General features: G+C 34.5%; 1 non-coding gene across 1 annotated transcript; it reads right to left on the reverse strand.

Annotated features, from left to right (window-relative positions):
- Positions 1-613: 613 nt before the first annotated feature.
- LOC128032163 (small nucleolar RNA R71) lies at positions 614-720 on the reverse strand. Its single transcript, XR_008188292.1, has one exon. It is a non-coding gene; the product is annotated as a small nucleolar RNA R71 (small nucleolar RNA).
- Between the last annotated feature and the right edge of the window lie 23,581 nt (positions 721-24,301).

Raw genomic sequence — 24,301 nt, forward strand, 5'->3', positions numbered from 1 at the left:
TATTCCTGTAAATTTTGTTAGAGTAATTAATTAGTATTTTATTTTATTTTTTAGGTTTGTATTAGTGTATGAGAAGAAGTACTCAAGAGGATACAGAACATTATTTTGATCTTGAAATTGAAACAACATGAAGGCGAAGAAGAAAAGAGTTAAGAGAAATGGAGAGAATTAGAAATGATGCAATCAGAAAATATAAACTATTTTAGAATGAAAGAAATGTTGATATTTCTCGAATCATAGATGACGGAGACAAACCCATCAGAGAACATTTAGTGCCTATTTTGGATGATCTAAATCCATAAATTATTAGGCCACATATTCAAGCTTAAAACTTTGAATTAAAACCAATAATATTTCAGATGCTGCAAATGGTAGGGCAGTTTAGTGGTTTACCTACTGAAGATCCAAATGCACTTGAGACTTTTTCTTGAAGTCAGTGACTCACTCAGGCTGCAGGGTGCCCCTCAAGATGCCTTTAGATTAATTTTTTTCCTTATTCATTGCGAGTTCGTGCCAGATCATGGTTGAATGTGTTATGATTAGATAGATGGCATCTTAGAATGAACTATGTCAGAGATTTCTACTTAGGTACAATCTTCCCAACATGAATACCAAGCTTAGGAACCACAATACATCGTTTATGCAGTCGAAAGATGAAACATTATATGAAGCATAGGAACGTTTCAGGCAACTAATTAGAAAATGCCCGATGCATGGTTTTCAACATTGGACACAGATGAAAATGTTCTACAATGGATTAAATGCTCATACGTGAATGGTAGTGGATGCATCTGTTAATGGGATATTGCTTGAAAAATCCTACAATGAAGCATACAAAATTCTGGAAATAACAACAAACAATGATTATCAGTACCCCACTACCAGAGATGGTACTAGTAGAAGAGTTTTTGGAGCAATGGAACTTGATGCAATTACATATTTAACAGCTCAAGTATCATCTTTAACAAATATGATTAAAACTCTGAAAAGACCTTTTGGAGTGTAAGAGATGAAGGTTGCAGAACTAGCATGCGTATATCGTGGAAAAGATTCTATTTCTGATGAATGCCTATCCAATCTAGCCTCTACGTATTACATGGGGAACTTTAATCGTATCAACAACAATCCCTAATTCAACACATACAATCCAGAGTGGAAACAACATCCAATTTTAGCTGGAGCAATCAAGGAATGGGAAATGCCAACAATGGTAATTGACAGAATGTGGCTGGTGTACCACCTGGATACAGTCAACCAATGTCGCGAAAAAATGTGCAACAAAGTTCATCATCTTCAACAACAACTATGGAAGCTTAATTAAAGGACTATATGGCTAAGAACGATGTAATTATTCAGAGCCAGGCTACTTCCTTAAAAGCTCTGGAGAATCAAGTGGGACAAATTGCCACTTCATTAAGTTCAAGACAACTAGGAGCATGGCCTAGTGACACAATAAGTTCTCGATCTCAAGGAAAGGAACAATGTAAGGCCATAACACTCTTAAGTGACAACTCAACTGCCAGGAGTTGTGAATGATGCCTTAACCAAGAAGGAAAGTTCAGAAGTTCCTGAAAGGAGGGGTCACTATAGTTAGCAATGATAACAACGAACTCATTCCCACGTGTACTATCACAGGTTGGAGAGTTTATATAGATTCTCGAATGCTCAAAAAAGTAACAAAGAAGGACCATTTCCCTCTACCTTTTATAGATCAGATATTAAATAGATTCACAACTCAATTATATCACCACGGAGAAAGAATTGTTATCAGTGGTATTTACCTTTGAAAACTTTAGAGCTTATTTAGTGGGCACCAAAGCCATAGTTTGTGGCTGATCACTTGTCATGACTGGAAGCAGGGAATAGTTATGGTGATAGTCAAATGATTAAAGATGAATTCCTTGATGAGTAATTATTGTTGGTTATGGCATTGGCATGGTATGCTGATATTGTTAACTTTCTAGTCAGTGGGTTGCTACCACCTGTGCTCAATCATCAAGGACAAAGGAAATTCTTTCACGATGTCAAGTAATATTACTGGGATGACCCACTTCTACTCAAGCAGTGTGCAGATTAAGTAATTCAAAAATGTATTTTAGATGATGAAATTCAAAGTATCCTGCATCAATGTCATTCTGCACCTTATGGCGGACATTTTGGAAGCATGCGAACTACTGCAAAGGTTCTCCAATTTGGTTTTTATTGGCACATCATGTTTAAAGATGCTCATGAGTTCTGTCAAAGCAGTGATCGCTGTCAAAGAACTGGTAACTATCAAGGAGACACAAAATGCCACTACAAAATATTTTAGAGGTGGAATTATTTGATGTATAGGGGATTGATTTCATGGGTCCATTTCCACCATCCTAGGGCAATATATACATTCTTGTCGCTGTGGATTATGTCTTCAAATGTTTTGATGCTGTGGCTTTACCTGCAAATAATGCTAAATCATTTCTGAGATTCCTGCATACAAATATTTTTACCAGGTTTGGTACCCCTCATGCTTTAATTAGTGATGAAGGTTCACATTTTGACTGCAGACTAGTTTCCAACGCTCTAAACATATATGGGGTTAAACATAAAGTTTCCACGACGTATCACCCAAAGACAAATGGACAACCTAAAATTTCCAATAGAAAAATCAAGCAAATTCTGGAGAAAGTTGTCAATCCCAACTGCAAGGATTGGTCAGCAAGGTTGGTTGAAGCCTTGTAGGCTTACTGCACAGCTTTCAAGACACTGTTGGGAATGTCACCTTTCAAGCTTATCTATGGTGAACCATGTCATTTTCCACTTGAGCTAGAACAGAAAGCATTTTAGGCAATCAAGAAACTAAACATGGCCTGGGGTGCTGCTGCAACTCATCGCTTACTAGAGCTTAATGAGATGGATGAATTTTGAGCTCAAGCTTATGGGAATGCTAGACTATACAAAGAAAAGAAAAAGCGATGGTATGAAAAGAATATTTTTCCACGGTAATTTGTACCTGGACAAGAAGTCTTTCTCTTCAACTCCAAACTTAAACTATTCCACGGCAAATTAAAGTCGAGATGGTCTGGACCATTCGGAGTCGAGCGGATATACCCTCATGGAGCTGTTGATGTTAAAGATGGAAAAATAGGATCCACTTTCAAATTCAATGGTCAACACCTAAACATTATTTTGGAGCACCTATAACTCCTGACAAAAAAATTATTTCTCTTTAAAATACTTAATATTGTTTTCTTACAAAAATTTTCTTCGTCTATTTTATTTTTACTTTTTCTTCTTTGTTACCCAATAAATTTACTTAATTGTTTATTTTCTCTCGTTACAAGTTTCTTTTTGGGCCAGAGTACATACAAATTGAAGCCATTACCCCAATTCTTTTAATTTTACAAATTTGCGCTAAATACATTTTCTTTTCTCGCTAAATGCCAATTGTTTTGCCTTGTCAGACCCTGATTAAGGCCAATCTTATCTCAGATGTCACAATTTTTTCTCTCCCACATTTTAACCTAGCCAATTCGGTTTCTTCCCATCTTTCATCTCGTTTTCTTTTCTATTTTTACCCATTATTTCAGTCATAACCACGACAAAATATAGCCTTTTTCATTTTTAAGCTTTCTATATTTTCTTCAATGACTTCCCAAACAACTTTTGCTTCGACATCTGCCTTTCCACACACCTTCTTCAGTAAACATGCTGAAGATAAATACCATAGAAATATCTCCAAGAGACCATTTTGCAAGGAAAAAATATTTCTTTTTTAGGATGCTCCTTTCATAGGGTATACAGAGGCCATCTCATCAGTTGTCGAAAAGCATGGATAGGGAATCTTCTTTCTCTATCCTGACGATATCTTCCCAAAGTTAGTGAAAGAGTTTTATGCCTATATTAGTTCTCCAAACAATGCATTTGTATATGTGCATGGCACATCAATTTTATTTGATGAGGACTCCATCAATGCCAAATATGGATTGTCTTAAGGTCTTGACGAGTATGCTGACTTTGTGAAGATAATGTCCCTAGAGCGCTTAACCCAAGTTCTCACTGATGTTTCTGTGGAAGGTACACAATGGTCAGTTTCAAGAAATGACAATTACACCGTCGATAGAGTTTTATTGAAGCCTCAATGCAAGATTTGGTACCATTTCTTGAAAACCCATCTCATTCCTTCTACACATAATCCTGTAATCTCAAAGGATTGATTATTGCTTCTTCACTCCATAATGGTGGGCCGAAAGATTAATGTTGGAAACATTATCTTTTGTGGGATTCATCGTTGTGCCCAAAAGAATGCTAGCACCTTAAATTTCCCCTCACTGATCATTGAACTTTGCAAAAGAATCAAGGTTCCCCTATCACCAAATGAAGTCCACCTTTTGAACAAAAGGGCTATTACTAAGCCCATTACACATAAATTGGCTGGCGAGGAAATACCAAGGCAAATTGGCACACCTTCGTCTTTTCCTTCTAGGACTACTTCTGCTATCCCCTAGGCTTCTCACACTGATTTTGAGCGGCAAATGATTGAAGTTGTAGAGGGTTTGAAATAATAATTTTATGAGTCGGAAAAACATTAGAAAATTCTTGTCACTAACTTTGGCAAAGCTCAAGAGGCGAAGGCCATATTTTGTACCTTCCAACGTGATATTGTCATTTGTAAATCCCTGCAAAAGAACTTCTAACGCCTAATGCCACCATTTCCTATTTTTCTGAAGGAAGTACTATTGAATCCTGAAGAAGAAGATGAAGAACCCACTATTGCTCCCACACACAACCAAGAACCAGAGAGAGATGAAGCCCGGACAAAATATGCCCACATTGAATCTGATAATGATGGAATGGATACCACTTAGACTATTATACCTGCACCACAATCCAAGGCCCCTATAACTACCTAGGAACATCTAGTTCATCAACTAATTGATGAACTCACAAAGTCAGATACTGAAGATGATGAGGAAGGGGTACCCATCAACTAGCTTAAGAGAAGAATATTGAAGAAGGCTATTGGTAAAACCGTTTGAGCTAATAGTGGTGACTAGGACAGGCCGCAACATTAAAAAAGACCTGCAAGGAAATCTACACAACCCAAGTAAAGTAACATTCTTCCCATCCAAGCTTTTATTTTGATAATTTTCATTCATTTTAGTTCATATTTGTATATTGCATTCATGTAGCTTTTATTTATTTAATTCTTTCATGTTTATGCATATAAGACAACGCATCCATTAGGTTTAGGGGTATGTTGTGCATATAGACTACCGATTATGTGAGTATATGGTTATCAATGATGTTGAATGAGGATATTAACTCTTTTTGTAACCTTAGAAAATATTGTGATAGTTGTTTAGGCATGTTTAGCATAGGACAGTTGTTGAAAATGAATCTCTAAAAGTAGAATAATTGAAATATAAATGAAATTAAGCTATAGTAACATTCTTTGAATAAATTTAGGACTTCTTGACTTAAATTCAATATAGTAATAGTGTATAATTTATGTCATGGTAAAATAATATGAATACTCCAATGTTTGAATCATTGAGTAGGTCAAGAATATTTTGTTTACTCTATTATATTGTTGATAAGAAAAATAAGTTTTGATATGAGTGTTTGTTTTTAAAAAGTATATATTTTAGGGACACTCCACTGAATTTAGGCTAAATTGCTAAGAAGGTAGTTGTTTGCTTCATCCATCTTTTTAGTTAAAATCTTTTGTTTCATAAGAGATTTATATTCAAATTGTGACATGATATAATACATAGCAGTCTAGTGTATGCTCCATTGAGGTTGTCAAGTATAAAATCATGTAACAATATGAATTCCCCAGAAAAAATTTGTGCTGGAAATTGAATAAATGTGAATAAAAAACTGACTTTAGGAGAGATATGACCTAGGTATATTCAGAAGAAATCTGCTATAGCTTTAATTGCTGAAATATTTAGGAACTTTTACCTTTAGGAAACATTTTCTGCACTTTATTTGCTAAATATGTTTACAAGAACTGTAAGCAATTTCTCTTTATTTCGGTAGAAGATTGCTAAGAATAGAGGTACACAATATGCTCATTATGGTTTGGTAGTATAATTGGTGATTGGTTGTTTTAGCAATTCCTTGCATTCATGCATATTCATACATTATTTGCTTAAAGACTAGCAATAATTCAGGTTTGGGGGTGCGATAACTCTTGAAAAGAGTTATATTTTAGGCCTCTAGATTGAATTAATTGTTTGTGATTACGTAAATACATTTGCATTTTTAGGATAATTTTAGAACATTACATAATGAAGCTTGGATTACGCTATAATGGTCATCATTTGTTACTTTTATTACTTGGGGAAGGAAAAGTTTTGGTTGTGGTTGGGCACATGTGCATGTAGAAGAAAAGGATGAAGAGGATGCAAAAGGAAAATATGGGAAGTGAAACATTGTCGTGGCAACTGGTGAGATTGATAGCCAACACAATTGCCATGGCAATTCCAAGAAAATGACTTAGCACTCTATCCATGTCACTCTCAGCCAGCTGAACATGTACCAAAAAAACCACCCTGAAAAAGTGGAGAAACAAATGTGTGCTGAGGGGGACAGATCTTCCTAATAAAAAAGGAGAGAGAATAAGAAAGAAGGGAAAGGAGAATTGGTGTGAGAAGAAAATAAGTGACAGGGGGTTTTCTAATTATTGGATAATTCTAGAGAAAGAAAGGGTAGTAGCTGAAAAGATTAGAATATAGATGTGAAGAAGGAGAAGAGATAACTATCTGGGATTCATGTAAAATCTCAAGATCAATGAAACGATGGAGTGTGGCGGGAATTCCTACATTTTTGACTTTATTTTCTTGATTTCTATGATTCGAAATTATTTGAGAATGTTGACGAATGATTTTGTTTTGATGCTAACTTTTCCACGCATGAACTAAATCTTTTCTGGGATGGATTTTTTTGGTGAATGTTTTGTCATCTTTAATGCCTATGATTAGAAATTGTCTATGTCACTATTTCATTTGATTTATGCTTATTTTAAATACATGCATGCAAGTTCTAGACATAGTTTACCGTGTGCTATGTTTTTAGATTTATTTTTAATATAGAAAAGGTTAAATATACTGGATCTTAAATCGTTTGATGCAAATGAATACTCGACAGAATATTTGTAGCACTTTAGACATATATGTTACGAGTTGTACAGAGAAGAATGTTCATTCTAGTTATTAATCTAAAGTTTTGTAGACATACAGTAACTTAGATTTCTAGCTTAAAATCTAGCAATTGAAAGAGGCAAGTTACAGTAATGGCTCTCTGAAGAGTTGAGTAGACAATATTTTTCCACGACATTATTTTGATATGAGCATTTCACCTGAATAATTCTATCTCGATTCATTCAACAACAGAAAAAATCTTGCTTTTCTCTGTAATTTGCCATAGCATTTCACTTAACATATCAATTCTGTGTTTTTAGCTTTTGATGTCATTAATTCATTATACAAACATCTTATTCACCTTGAGACTATTTCATCTATTCAATATAGTCAATAGGATTATAATAACTTACTCAATTTTTTACCAATTTTCGATCCCTGTGGAGATGATACTGACTTATCACTTTATTACTTGAATGACATGTATACTTACACAATTGCATTAGTTATTTACATGCAACACCTTCAACCTTTCACATATTAACTTTACTTTCTCTTCGATCTCACGAACCAAATCAGTCCAACAACACGCTTTTCATCCAACTCCGTCCAGCACAAAGGAGTCCTACAGTTCCAAACTTTCAATGCCTCAAACGGTGCCATGATAATACTCGCTTGGAAACTATTGTTGTAAGCAAACTCGCTAGGGGCAAATATCGCTCCCAACTACCACTAAAATCAATTACACAACTTCTAAACATATCTTTTAACACTTGAATTACGCTCTCGAATTGACCATTAGTTTAGGGTTGATAAGTCATACTGAAAGTAAGTTTTGACCCCAAAGCCTCTTGCAAACTCTTCCAAAACCTCGAAGTAAAGCGAGGACTCTATCACAGATGATAGAAATCAGAATGCCATGAAGACGTACAATCTTTGCAATGTAAAACTCTACCAACTTCTACAAAGAATAATTAGTATGCACTACTAATAAAGGCACACTCTTCAAAAATCGATCTACTATAACCCAAACTGAACCATTCTTCGGTGGCATCAATGGCAAACCCACAACAAAATCCATAGTAATCCTTTACCAATTCCATTCAGGAATCACAATCGGTCACAACAAACCTGAAGGGAATTTATGTTCAACTTTCGCCTTTTGACAAACCAAACAACCAGCCATAAAATCCATGACATCATGCTTCAACCCAGGAAACTACAAATGTCACGAAAATCATGATACATTTTACCATTACTTGGATGTATAGCGTAGGGATTACTATGCACCTTGGCAAGGATCGCTTGTCTTAAATACACATCTTGCGGCACACATAATCTACCTCAAAAATTCAAGATACCTTCTGCATCAACATCATAGTCTCCCTTAACACCTTGTTCAAATTAACAAATTCTCTTCAACAAATTTCCATCTAATGGTTGCTTTTCCTTAATTACTTGAGACAAAGTTTACCTCACTTGAACTTTAGCCTACAAACCACCATCATTAACTAAACTCAAGCACACAAACATAGCTCTCAACTCAATCATTGACTTCCTGCTCAATGCATTGACAACAACGTTCACCTTGCCAGTATAATACTCTATCACACAGTCATAATACTTTAAAATTTCAATCCAACGCTGTTAACTTAAATTCAACTCCTTTTAGGTGAGGTGGTACTTAAGGCTTTTATGATCCGTATAAATCATACACCTTTCTCCATACAAATAATGGTGCAAAATCTTAAGTGCAAATACTATAGTTGCTAATTACAAATCATGGTTAGCATAGTTGTGATCATGCGTCTTCAACTGCCTTGAAGCATAAGTCATAACTTTACCTTATTGCATCAAAACACAACCAAGACCCGAATATGAAGCATCACTATAAACTACAAAATATTTTCTAGGTTCCGATTGAATCAACACAGGTGCCTTAGTCAAAACTGCCTTAAGCTGTTCGAAACTCTTCTACCTTTCATCAGTCCACTCGAAAACCACATCCTTCTAAAGTAGTTTCGTTAAGAGTGCAGCAATAAAGGGAAACCCTTCAACGAATCTTCGATAATAACTAGCCAAACATAAGAAACTCTGAACTTCTATGACACTCTTAGGCGGTTTCCATTCCAAAATAACCTCAATCTTCTTAGGATCCACTCGAATCCCTCCTACCAATACCATATTTTCGAAAAATGTGAATTCCCTAAGACAAAATTCACACTTACTTAACTTTGCATATAGTTGTTTATTACTCAAAATCAAGAACACAACCCTTAGATGCTCATCGTGATCCTCCTCATAAAGAGAATACACCAAAATGTCATCTGTGAATACCACCACAAACTATTCCAAGTACAAGTGGAACACTCGATTCATCAAATCCATGAATGCGACAGGGGCATTAGTTAAACCAAATGGCATCACCAAATACTCATAATGCCCTTATCGAGTCCTAAAAGCGGTTTTCAACACATCAGACTCCTTCACCTTTAACTGATAATAGCTAGATCTTAAGTTAATCTTTGAGAACATTGTTGCACCAAGAAACTAATCAAATAAGTCATAAATCTGAGATAAATGATACTTATTCTTAATAGTTAACTTATTGAACTGTCTATAGTAAATACACATCCTCATCGTACCATCCTTCTTCACAAAATAAAACTGGTGCACCCCACGATGATACACTCGGTTGAATAAACCCTCTATCCAAAAACTCTCGCAATTGAATTTTTAACTCCTTGAGCTCTTTTGGTGTCATGCGATAGGGTGCAATGGACACCGATATAGTACCAGGATAAAGCTCAATTCCAAACTCCACTACTCTTTCTGGCGGTAAGTTAGATAACTCTTAAAGAAACACCTCAGGAAAATCCCTAATGGTTCAGATATCCTAAATTCTCAACTCCTTACTAACTGAATTCGTCACATAAGCTAAGTAAGCTTTATAACCTTTTCCCATCATCTTTTCAGCCTTCAAAGCTAAAACCATATTAGACAAAAATGTAACAAACACAAATCCAATGTGTAAGTTTGAAATATTTACTATTTAATATTTACAAGTCAATTTTGGTATTAAAATAAATTTTGAATTGACAATATATACTATTTGAATGAATAATTAGGTTCAAGTGGTAAGATCCTAAAGTAAAGTGGTTTTAGAAAATGAAGCATCGAGACCTTATTTCTATAAGTTGAGCTATAAGAATTTTTGTAAATATTTATGAAGTGTTATTAAGGTCTTATTGAAGTTTCGTTAAGAAATTTTGACGCTTAAATGGTTACTAAATGAAAAGGACTAAATCGTAAAAGTGTAAAAGTGTAAAAGTTATGTTCTATTAGTTAAAGGGGTCAAATGGCTATGGAAATGAAAGTAAATGGACTTCAATGGTAAATATAACATTTTTAAAAAGTGGTTGACTAAGGGTTATTTAGTTAAAAATTAATTTTTATTAAAATATAAAACATTATATTCTATGTTATAATAGCTAAATAAATATGAAAGGATAGGAAAAAAAAAGATGATTCATTCATCTTCTCCATTTTTTAGTTAAAAAAAAAGGGAGAGAAGGAAACCTAGCTCACGTCTAGCTTCAAGCTCCAATTGGTAAGACATTTTTTATTGGTTTCATGTAATTTTTATGTTATTGAGATCGTTGCAACTAGGTCCAGCTAATTCATATCTTCGTTTTCAAAACTGTTAAAGATTGTAAAACTTGCCATTGATGAATTTGTAATTTTTTTTGAAGTTTATGATATATTGTTAAGCTTTGTTGTTAAATGAACATATTTTATTAAGTATTTTTTTGATAATTTTAGTGTTCAAGGAAAAATGGAAAATTAGTAAAAGTACAAGGATTTGATGTTAAATAACAACAAATATAGGCTGTAGTGAAATGTTATACTATTCGGTTGAGTTTGATTTTAGTTAAATTTGGTTAAATTGCAAGTTTGGGGATTAGGGACTAAAGTGCATAAAAGGTAAAATATTGCGAGAAATTTTTAAAATAATTATGGAAGGAAATTGTATTAAACATATTATTTAAGAGCTAGAATTGTATTAATTGAATGGAAATTTATTATTTAGATCCAGAAATGAATCAAACGGATCTAAATAGAGGAAAAGCTAATGTGTTGGATTAGTCGTCAGCCTCATTTTACAACAGTAATTGTTGAGGTAAGTTTGTAGGTATAGAATTGTACATATCTATATATCTATAATGTTACTGCTGATTTATGAATGTATATATATGATGTTTAAAATGTGAGTTGAAAATCGAAGTATTATAACTGGATATAAGGTGGGGAAGGATTTAGTTGAAAATTATTGAATATTTATGAAATATGGAAGTGCCTTTGCTTCATGAAAGTTATAAATTTTGTTAAAATGCTTATTTGTACATAGTAAATGATTAGGATACGATTAGCCTGCTAATAGGGTTAGTATGCACGCTTGTACGAGATTTGCAGTTCAGTGTCCTTGTTCACAGTACAATGCCCCTATTTGCAGATTTGTGCCCCTGTCTATACTCCAGTGCCCCTTTTATGCATCTATGATGCTTCTGGTGTGGTGTAGTTACCCGAGTATCAGAGTTAAGTTAGTAGTTTATCGGGCAAAACGTGAATGGAATTTACAAAATTATTTAAATGTTAAAGGCTAAGGTATATTCAAGGTATTAGTAAATGTTAAATGTTCAATGAATTACTTGATCATATGTGAGTATCATTATATTGATGCTTATTTGGTTAAAGATAGATGTTTATACATATATATGTATGATTTTGGATTGAATTATTATAGTACAGAAGTATACGATGAACCATTTTCAAGATTAATCGATAAGTGTTTCAGTAAATGAATAATGTATGATTAATCTATTTATTCATATGTCATATTATTTAGTGAAAGTAAGTGATTCAAAGATGATATGTTTATATGAAAGTTTGAAACAAAATATGAATTACAAAATGATTATATGTTAAATGTGTAAGTGTTATGGTAAGAAGAAACGTTTAACTAAAATGGTTATATGAAATGCTTATAACAAAATATATATATGTATATGCAAGGCTACACCAATTATCCATGAGAGGTGTAGTGAATAGAAAACAAAAGTTAACTTAAGATATAATAAAAATTATGCTTAGTTGTTTATTCTAATTGTTAGTAGTTAAGTTGTCTTTATATGAACTTACTAAGCATTATTGCTTACGTTAATTGTTTTGTTTTCCTATAGATCATTGGAAGGTTCGATATGGTTGGAAACATGTCGGAGACCTACCACACTATCTACTAGTCAATTCGATAGTTTTTGAGTATTTTTGGCCAAGGTTAATAATGGCATGTGTAGGTGGACTTATAATGATGTTTACGTGAATGCTTAAATGTTGATTTGGTATGTATGGCATATTTGTTGGTTTGGTACTTTTGATGCCTTTCTAGTTGGTGTTCATATGGTTCTGTTGTTGCATGTTTGAATGGCTCAAAGGGCATGGTTTTGTAAAGGAATGATAATGGTCAAATTGTGACATATTTTGTAAGTTTTGAAGTTAATAGTTGATGAATGAAAAATGGTAAAGTTTGCATGTTTAGGTAAGTTTGGTTGTTTGCATTTGAGGTGCCTTGTATTGCATATTGGTCGATTTGTTTAGGACTATTGAATTGGTCATTATATGCATGTTTTGTTAAGGTTTTGATGTCTTGATTATGTACACAAAATGCGTTTAGGTATATGCATGATTTGGTGTTGGTATTGGCTTGATTTTGGGCAAATTCATGTCCACATGGCATGAGACACAGGCGTGTGACTCAGTCATGTCTAACACACAGTCGTGTGTCCCCTGTAGATTTGATTGCATACAAGTCAGTTAGTTACACGACCTGACACATGATCGTGTGACACGACCATGTGAACCTATGTAAAGAGTTACAGGGGTGAGGAGACGGCTGGGACACAGTCGTATGTCCCGATTTCAAAGGTTACACGGCCTAGGACACGGGCGCGTGTCTCAGCCATGTGAGGCACCTGACTGTGTGACCCCTGTAGTTAAATTTTTCTAACCTTTTCTTAGACTTTCCAAATGTTTCCAATTTAGTCCCGAATTATTTCTAAGATGTTTCTAGGACCTCGAGGGCTTGATTTAGGGACGATATGTATGTGAATGATTGCTTTATAATGTGTTTATGATAAAGTTTGAAATGCATGTTTAAATGTTTGTTGTATACTAATGCTCTATAACCCTAATCTGGCGAAGGATACGGGCTAGGGGTGTTATATTTAGTAGTATCAGAGCTACGATTTAGTCAGTTTTCGAGCTTAACGTAGCATGTATGGAGTCTACAAATACATGTCACTATATAACTTGTGATAGTGTTATATCTCCTGACTCAAGATTTATTATGTTTTCATATAAATAAAATTGTCTTCCAATCGAGCTAATTCTGGTGATGTTGAAAGCAAGATTCAAGTTTTTTTTTAAAACGTTGATATTGATGAGTAGAATTTCACAAAGGTTAGAGTAAAGGTTCATAGTGTTTTATATTAGAAATGAATGTTATGTTTGATGTGTATGTATGAGAATCAAATTTTATGGCTTTATGACCTCCACCCCCTTATCCTCGAAGTCTTATACAATGGGATATTCACAAGATTTATGTTGATTAAGCTCAAAAGTGTGAAGCTGAAGAGTTCAGCGGTTGAATAAGAAATAAAGTGGTTAGAGCTAAGGGTTGGTTAGTAAATAAAGATAATTCTTGTAACAACCAGTTTTTTGTGAAATCAGAATAGTGGTTTTGGGACCACAAATCTGATGTGAAAATATTTATTTATTTATTATTTTAATGTCTACAGTATGTTAGTAATATCATACAAAAATTTTGTTAAGTAATTTTACCGTTTGCAGGCTTAATTCGATAAAAAGAACTAAAATTCAAAAGGTGCAAAACTTGAGTTCTATGAGCTAAAGGGATCTAATAGCTATGATATTAAATGGTTAGAGGGTTTATATGGTAATTATACCATTTTTAATATCAGTGGACAAAAATGGATATTTAATGTGTAATTTCAAGGTTAATTAATAAGGTTAAAGTTGTAAATTAATAAAGAAAAGACAGTAAAATATAGATAACAAAATAATCACCTTGTATGTTCATCCTTTCAACCAAATATTAGGGTGGAAAACTCCATAAAAGGAGCTTTAAATTTCGGCTACTCAAGTCTTTTGCATGTAAGTATGTTTTTGTCTCGTTTTTAATGATTTTTATGTTTTTGAAGTCGTAGCTTAAACTAGCTAGCCTAGGGACTAATTTGCAAAATTATTAAAAGTATAGGGTTTTCCCATGAATGAATTCATCTGGTTTTGATGTTTGATGGAAAAAAAGAATATTTGTTGTTAGATAAACAACTTTCTTAAAGTGAATTTTGTTGAAAATGTCAATTAGGGATTGAATTGAAAATATGAAATAATCATGGTGTAATTTGTGAAATAATGAATTGTATAACTTGATAGGGACTTATATGAAATTTGGCTAGCATGGGTTATTGATAAAATTGCATGAATTTCATTTTAAGAGCTTCAGGACTAAATTGTAAAGAAATCAAAACATTAAACGCAAAAGCATAATTTTGTAAAAATATGAATTTGGATTGAATTGAATAGAATGATTATTGAATAAATTGAATTTATTTATTTAGATCAAGATAAACCTCGTACGACTTTAGATTGGGGCAAAGATAAAGTTTCAGACTAATTGACTCTGTATCTACAGTTTATCATTGAGGTAAGTTCGTGTAATTGCATAATGTTTATATGATTATTATTGAAACATATATGTGTTGTCGGATGCCATGTTAATAATTGTTGCATATCCAATGATGTTAGGTCGACTACCAAGCCCCATTTGAACCCTAGGAATTCGTAGGATACAAATGACAATTCGTTAGGGTTTACGTGTTTTGAGTTCTGGTCCTGAATGCCATACCGATGGCTGAGTTCTGGCATTTGTTACGGATACTCAACAACTTGTGGAGCAGCACTGTGTAGCTACATTCTAACCCAATGCTCGTGTGAGCAGGCCCATTTTCACAGCTCATGTAAGCATATATGTAAAGGAAAGGACGAACTACGGTTATACGTTTAGAACACTTCGTGTGAGCTATCCTATGTATCTAACAGTATTCTAATCGGTTCAACGGGCATGAGTTTAGAAGGAGATGGTAAGAGTTCAATATGAATTAAGGCATGTATAGATGAAATTCATTGAAATGGTGATACATGGAAATGATGTTATGTTGAAATGGATGACAAATCCAATTGATTATGTTTAACTTTAATGGCCATCCATGTTAAAATGCTTACGATTTATGTTCAAGTGTGCTAACATGTTTTGTTTTGATGCTTAGGCTTTGGCCAAGCTATTGGTTGGATTATGTCATGCTAAATTTTAATGTTATTTTAGGAAATGGTAAGTTAAGTTTTATGATATACGAACTTACTTAGCATTGTATGCTTACTTTATGTTATTTTCCATGTCTTATAGTGAATCAGAAGCTAGTTTGGGTTGGAAGCTTGTCGGAGACCTATCACACCATCCAGCTACTATATCGGTAGATTTTGATGTTTTTAAGTCATAGTTATAGTGGCATGTATAGGTGTTTTGTGCTCGATGAAATAGCCACTATGTTTGGCCTATGAATATGGTATTTTTGGTGATGGATTGGTTGCTATGTTGGCATGTATATGTGGTCATATGATTGTTGATATTTTGGCATTTTGGTGCTTAAATGGTGGGAGTTGGAATGGCAAATAATATGCATACTATGAATGGTTTTTTTTGATATATTTGAATGTGGTCATTGTGGTATGTTTGGATATGGTTGACATATGGTCAATCTTACTAAGGTTTAGTGATGATTAGTGTTGAACGGCCAAATTGGTATACTTGAGTGTGATTTCGGTATGTAAGCATTGTGGTAAGTTTTGACATAGACATGGTTATAAAAGTTGGTTGATTTTGGCTAAACTATGCAAATGTAGAAAACATGTTCAGTTGTTGTGATTGAGGTGCCTTTTGGGCATATTGGTTGTATGAACAAATACCATGATGATCTAGCTTGAATATGCATATGTCAGCTACATTTTGGATGCTTGAAAGTAGGTGCTTACGGCTTATATAAGTGATCATGTTTTGGGTGAGGAATATGGCTTGAAAATGGCCTATTTTTCATCCACACGGTCTAAGACACTGGCGTTCGTCTCAGCCATGTGTCATACATGGTCATGCAACACGGCCGTGTGTCCCCTGTAGGTTACAAAGGGTTGCAAGTCAAGCTGTTACAAGACCTAGCACACAGCCTGACACACAGGCGTGTGACTTGGTCGTGTGACCCAAGTGAAAGAGTTACACGGGCATGGACACTGGCTGGGACATGGCCTTGTGTCTCTACTTTGAATCCCTACACGGCCTAAGACACGGGCATGTGTCTCAACCGTGTGAGTCAAACGGCTTGGCCACACGCCGTGTGACCCTTGCAATATGAAAATTTTAAAATTTTTCCTAAAATTCTATACGTTTCTAATTTAGTCCCGATTCATTTCTAAAGTGTTTTTAGGGCTCAAGGGCTCGTATAATGGACAATATGTATGGGTTAATTGATATTGCTATGATTTATGATATGTTTTGAATCTTTTCAATAATTGAATGTTTTGAGATGGAAACTTTCAGTAATGCTCTATAACCCTATTCTAGAGATGGATACGGGTTAAGGATGCTACATTTAGTGGTATTAGAGCTACGGTTTAGTCGATTTTCAGACTAAATGTAGTGTGTGTGAGTCTAGAGATAAACGCCATTATATAACCTGTGATAGTGTGATAACTCATGACTCATTTTGAAATATGTTTTCATATAGTAATGACATCCAACTGAGCTGACTCTGATGAAGTTGAGAGTAACGCACAAGCCTCCGTTCACGGAGTAGCATCGAGTGGTATAAGGCCCGTATCTAAGGGTCAGGAGGAGAGGCTAAGGAAGCCTTCTTGCAGATGATTAATGAATGGTTTACCGAGTTTGTACAAACAAACCTGGTTGCTCAACGACCTCCACCCCCACTTGTCCACTAACCGGTCCCTGTAGTTCCTCAAGGTTTGGAACAATTGCGAGTTAATAAACTGCTAGTAGATAAAATTCATAAATATAGGGCTGAATAATTTAGAGCTACTGTTGAAGATGATCCTAAGAGAGTGAAATTCCGGTTACAAAACAGGATCTGGGCTTTTGACGAGTTATCTTGTTTAGTGGCAAAGTGTGTTAAATGTGTTGTATCTCTATTGAAAGACTCAGCTTACCAATGGTGGAGCACATTGAATTCATTTGTGCCAAGAGAGTGTATAGGTTGGGAGTTCTTCCAAACTAAGTTCCGAAAGAAATATATAAATTAGAGATTTCTTGATCAGAAATGCAAGAAATTTCTTGAGCTTAAATAGGATTGTATGTCAGTGTTTAAATATGAAAGAGAGTTTGTCAAATTGAGCAAATATACCGAGAATGTATTCCAACTGAGGTTTCTATGTGTGAACAATTTGAGGAAGGGTTAAATGAAGATATAAAGCTTTTAGTCGGGATACTTGAACTGAAAGAATTTTTTGTTTTAGTTGATCGAGCACGTAAAGCTAATGAGATTAGCAAAGAAAAGAGAAAAGCTGATTATGAAGCTAGAGATTCGAGAAAGAGATCAACTGGAAAGTCATATCAGTCATCATCGAAGAGATCGAAGGAACATCACAACCATTCCAAAGCTTCAGTGGGTTATTCCATTAGAGATAGAGGTAAACAACATTTGAGTCCAAAGCTTCAGGCTACATCTGTAGCGAGTATGGGTAGTGTCAGGGACAACAGGCCCAAGTGCAAGAATGTAATAGACGACATTTTGGCGAGTGCAGATTGAAGAACTGATCATGTTTCAGATGCAGTTCATTTTAACATTATCTCAGAGATTGCCCAAAAAGATTAGAGAAAGAAAAAGTTTAGACTAATCAACAGAGCAATACTGCTATGAGAGGTAGACTACCTCGTAATCATGGAAATATGAGTAATAGTCGTGCTGCAACAAAAGACTCTACTGTGATATCTGAGGCACGAGCATCAGCTAGAGCTTACGCTATTCGTGCACGAGAAGAAGCTTCAGTGCCAGATGTTATTACTGGTACTTTCTCTATATTTGATATTGATGTTACTGCTTTGATTGATCCGGGATCAACCTATTTTTATGTATGCATGAAGTTAGTGTCAAGTAAGAATTTACCTGTTGAGTCTACTAAATTCGTGGTTAAAGGTTAGAACGGCCTAGGTCAGTATGTGCTAGTTGATAAAGTTTGCAAGAATTATCCTTTAATGATTAAAGGTTAAAACTTTCTGGCTTATTTGATGCTATTGTCATTTGATGAGTTTGACATGGTTTTGGGCATTGATTGGCTGACTCTGCATGATGCTATTGTGAACTGTAGACGAAAGCTTATTGTATTAAAGTGTCAGAATGGTGAAAAGCTTCGGATTGAATCAGATAGTTTGAGTGGTTTGCCTATTGTTATTTTGGCTATATCAGCACAGAAATATGTGAGAAAAGGTTGTGATGCGTACCTTGCATATGTATTTGATTCTATAGTTTCTAAGTTGAAGCTAGAATCGGTTCCAGTGGTTTGTGAGTATCTAGATGTGTTTCTAGAGGAGTTACCTAGGTTACTGTCGATCATAAAAGTTGAGTTTGTCATTGAGTTAATACCGAGAACATCACCGATATTAATAGCTCCTTACAGAGTTGAAAGTGTTCAAAGCTCAGTTGCAAGAGTTGACACATTGGGGTTTTGCTCAACCCAGTTTTTCACCTTGGGGTGCACCTATTTTATTCGTTAAGTAAAAGGACAGATCACTGAGATTATGTATTGGCTATCGCGAGCTTAACAAAGTAACGATCAAGAATAAGTATTCATTGTCGCGAATTGATGATCTGTTTGATCAGTTGAAAGGTGCAACAATATTTTCAAAGATTGATCTTTGTTTTTGTTATTACCAACTGTGAGTTAAAGATTTTGATGTGTCGAAATCTGCGTTCAAGACCAGGTACGAACATTATGAATTTCTTGTGATGTCGTTTGGTTTAACTAATGCACCTGCAGTATTTATGGATTTGATGAATAGAATTTTTAGACCATATTTAGATTCATTTATTGTGGTATTCATCGATGATATCTTGATTTACTCTCGAGATGAGATTGAGCATGCTGAGCATTTGAGAATTGTATTGCAAACCTTGCGTGAAAAGTAGTTATTTGGAAAATTTAGCAAACGTGAATTTTGGCCACAGAAAGTCAATTTTCTAGGACATATTGTATCAATCGAGGGCATCAGAGTTGATTCGAACAAAATTTTAGCTGTTGTTGATTGGAAACCTCCGAGAAATGTATCAGAAGTTAGAATCTTTCTGGGATTAATCGGGAATTACAGAAGATTCGTTAAGGGATTCTCGATGCTTGCTACGCTGATGACGAGATTATTGCAAAAACATGTGAAATTTGAGTGGTCTGAGAAATGCCAACAAAGTTTCAATCATTTGAAAGATTGCCGACTAAGGCACCAGTGTTAGTTCAGCCTAAATCGGGTAAAGAATTTGTGATTTTCAGATATGCATCTTTAAATGGTTTCAGTTGTGTTTTGATGCAAGAAGTCCAAGTGATAGCTTATGCTTCTAAACAGTTAATACCGCATGAAAAAAATTATCCAACGCATGATTTAGAACTGAAAGTTATTGTGTTTGCATTGAAGATTTTGCGACACAATTTGTACGGTGAAAAATGTCACATCTTAACAGATCATAAAAGTTTGAAGTATTTAATGTCACAGAAAGATATGAATCAAAGATTAAGACTTGATCATTGATTATCATCCAAGTAAAACAAATGTAGTTGTTGATGCTCTGAGTAGAAAGTCTTTATTTGCTTTGCAAGCATTGAATATGTGATTAACATTGTCTGATGATGGTTTGGTCTTGGCTGAGTTGAAAGCTAGACCGATGTTTTTACGATAGATTTGTAAGGCTCATAAATCTGATGACGTGTTACTAAATAAACGAAAATCGAGTGAGTCGACACCTGATTCAGATTTTCAGATAGTTACTGATGATTGTTTGCTTTTTAGAGGCAGAATTTGCATACCGAGTAATTTAGAGCTCGTTTAGAAGATTTTGCATGAAGCTCATAGTGGTAGCTTGTCTATTCATTCTAGTAGTAATAAGATGTACAGTAATTTGAAATAATTGTACTGGTGGCCGGTATGAAACAAGAAATTTTTGAGTTTGTATCAAGATGTTGAGTACGTCAGCAACTTAAAGCTAAACATCAGGTACCTTCAGGTTTGTTACAGCTAGTGATGATACCGAAATATAAATAGGAATGAGTCACAATGGACTTTGTATCAGGATTACCCTTGTCATCGAGAAAAAAAAATGCAATTTGGGTTGTAGTTGATCATCTGGCGATGTCTGCACATTTTATTCTAGTAGGTACAGATTATTCCCTTGAGAGATTAGCAGAGCTATATTTTACTGAGATTGTCAGATTGCACAGGGTGCTAGTTTCTATTATTTTGAATAGATCTACGATTTACATCGTGATTCTGGAGCAAGTTGCAGGAGGCTCTAGGTACGCGTTTGCATTTTAGCACTACATTTCATCCTCAGACTAATTGTCAGTCCGAGCGAATAATTCAGATACTCGAGGATATCTTTCGATGTTGTGTGTTAGAATTTGAAGGCAACTGGGAGAAATATCTACTGTTAGTTGAATTCGCGTACAATAACATTTATCAACTCAAGTAGAAATATGGATCGTACAAAGCTTTGTATGACCTTAAATGCTGAACTCTATTGTATTGGATTGAGTTCAGTGAGAAAAAGATTCACGAGGTTGATTTGATTCTAGAGATTGAAGAAAAGTGAAAGTAATTCGTGATAGTTTGAAAGTAGCTTCAAATCAACAAAAATCATATGCGAATTTAAAATGTAAAGACATTGAATTTCAAGTCGGCGATAAAGTGTTCTTGAAAGTATCGCCCTGGAAGAAAGTTCATCATTTCGGTCGTAAAGGAAAGCTAAGTCCGCAATTTATCAGACCGTATGACATTATTGAAAGAATTGGGCCAATAGCTTATTGTTTAGCTTTGTCGTTAGAGTTAGAAATTATTCATAATGTGTTTCACGTATCAATATTACGACGGTATCGAGGAAGCCACCTGAGAACCAAAGAAGTAATGAGAAAACAAAATCTGCACCTATTTTCTAGTAAAATTTTCGGCGATGAAAATTCTTTTACGGGGAGAGTTCTAACAACCCATTTTCAGTGAAATCGAAACAGTGGTTTCGAAACCACAAATCTAATGTGAAAATATTTATTTATTATTTTAATATCTATAGCATGTTAGTAATATTGTATAAAAAATTCATTGTATAAAAATTTCATTAAGAAATTTTACTGTTTGCAAGCTTAATTAGATAAGGACTAAATTGCAATAGGTGCAAAACTTGAGTTCTATAAGCTAAAGGGATCTAATAACTATGAAATTAAATGGTTAGAGGGTTTATGTGGTGATTATACCATTGTTAATATGAGTGGACAAAAATGGACATTTAATGTATAATTTCAAGGTTAATTAATAAGGTTAAAGTTATAAATTGATACATAAAAGATAGTAAAATATATAGAAAACAAAAGAATCACCTTGTATGTTCTTCCTTTCAACCGAAAATTGGGGTGGAAAACTCCATTAAAGGAGCTTGAACTTTCGGCTACTCAAATCACTTGTGTGTAAATATGTTTTTGTACAGTTTTTAATTATTTTTATGTTTTTGAAGTCATTATAGCTTAAACTAGCTAGCCCAGAGACTAATTTGAAAAATTGTTAATAGTATAAAGCTTTGCCCTGAATGAATTCATATGGTTTTGATGTTTGATGGAAGAATATGAATATTTGTTGTTAGATAAACAACTTTTGTAAACTGAATTTTGTTGAAAATCTCAATTAAGGATTAAATTGAAAAATGTGAAATATTCATAGTGTAATTTATGAAATACTGAATTGTATGAGTTGATAGGGACCTATATGAAATTCGGCTAGCATGGATTAGTGATGAAATTGCATGAGTTTCATTTTAAGAGCTTCAGGACTAAATTGTAAATAAATCAAAACATTAAGGGCAAAAGCATAATTTTGTAAAAATATGAATTTGGATTGAATTGAATAGAATGACTATAGAATTAATTGAATTTATTCATTTAGATAAAGATAAACCTCGTACAGCTTTAGATCGGGGAAAAGATAAAGTTTTAGACTAATGGACTCTGTATCTACGTTTTATCGTCGAGGTAAGTTCGTGTAATTGAATAATTTTTATATGCTTATTATTGAAATATATATGTGTTGTGGACTGCTATGTAAATAATTTTTGTATATCCAACGATGTTACGATGACTACCGAGCCCCGTTTGAACCTTAGGAATTGTAAGATACAAATAGCATGTCATTAGGGTTTACATCTTTCGGGTGCTGGTCTTGAATATCCTACTAGTGGCTAAGTTCTGACATTTGTTACAAATAGTCGACAACTTGTGGAGCAGCACTGTGTAGCTACATTCCGACCCACAGCTCGTGTGAGCAGACCCATTTTCACAACTCGTGTAAGCATACTCTTTTCACAGCTCGTGTGAGCATATATGTAACGGAAAGGATGGACGACGGTGTTATGTTTAGCACACTTCGTGTGAGCTATCCCGTGTATCGAACGGTATTCTAATTAGTTCAATGGGCATAAGTTTGAAAGGAAATGGTAAGAGTTCAATATGAACTAAGGCATGTATATATAAAATTCATTGAAATGGTGATACATGGAAATTATGTTATGGATGAAAAATCCAATTGATTCATGTTTAAGTTTAATGACCATCAATGTTAAATTGCCTATAATTTATGTTCAAGTATGTTAACATGTTTATGTTGATGCTTAGGCTTTGACCAAGCTATTGGTTGGATTATGCCATGCTAAATTTTAATGTTATGTTAAGAAATGGTAAGTTAAGTTTTATGATGTACGAACTTACTAAGCATTGTATGCTTACTTTGTGTTATTTTCCATGTCTTATAGTGAATCAGAAGCTCGTTTGGGTTGGAAACTTGTCGGAGACTTATTACACTATCCATCGGCTATATCAGTAGATTTTGATGTTTTTAAGTAATGGTTATAATGGCATGTATAGGTGTTTTGTGCTTGATGAAATAGCCATTATGTTTGGTTTATGAAGATGGTATTTTGGGTGATGGATTGGTTGTTATGCTGGCATGTATATGTGGTCTTATGATTGTTGATATTTTGGCATTTTGGTGTTTAAATGGTGGGGGATGGAATGGGAAATAAAATACTTGCTATGAATGGTTCTTTTGATATGTTTGAATGTGGTCATTGTGGTATGTTAGGATTGTGTTTGACATACGGTAAACCTTGCTAAGGTTTAGTGATGATGGATGATGAATGGCCAAATTGGTATATTTGAGTGTTATTTCGGTATGTGAACATTGTGGTAAGTTTTGGCATAGAGTTAGTTACAAAAGTTCGTTGATTTGTGGCTAAACTATGCAAATGTATAATACATGTTTGGTTGTTGTAATTAGGGTGCCTTTTAGGCATATTGGTTGTATTAAAAAATACCATGATGATCTAGCTTGAATATGCATGTGTTAGGTACATTTTGGATGCTTGAAAGTAGGTTCTTATGGCCTGTATAAGTGATCATGTTTTGGGTAAGGAAAATGGCTTGAAAATGGCCTATATTTTGTCCACATGGTCTAAGACACGGGCGTGTGTCTCAGCCGTGTGTGACACACGACCATGCGACAAGGCTATGTGTCCCCTGTAGGTTACAAAAGGTTGCAAGTCAAGCTATTACACGACATAGCACACGGCCTAGCACACGGGCATGTGAGGCCATTTCGAGAGTTACACGGCCTAGCACACGGGCGTGTGACTTGGCCATATGATGCAAGTAAGAGTGTTAGACGGGCACAAACACAGGCTGGGACACGACTGTGTGTCCCTACTTCGAATGCCCATATGGCCTGAGACACAGGCATG

The sequence above is a fragment of the Gossypium raimondii genome, chromosome 8 (assembly GCF_025698545.1).
Source record: "Gossypium raimondii isolate GPD5lz chromosome 8, ASM2569854v1, whole genome shotgun sequence".
NCBI classification, from domain to species: domain Eukaryota; kingdom Viridiplantae; phylum Streptophyta; class Magnoliopsida; order Malvales; family Malvaceae; genus Gossypium; species Gossypium raimondii.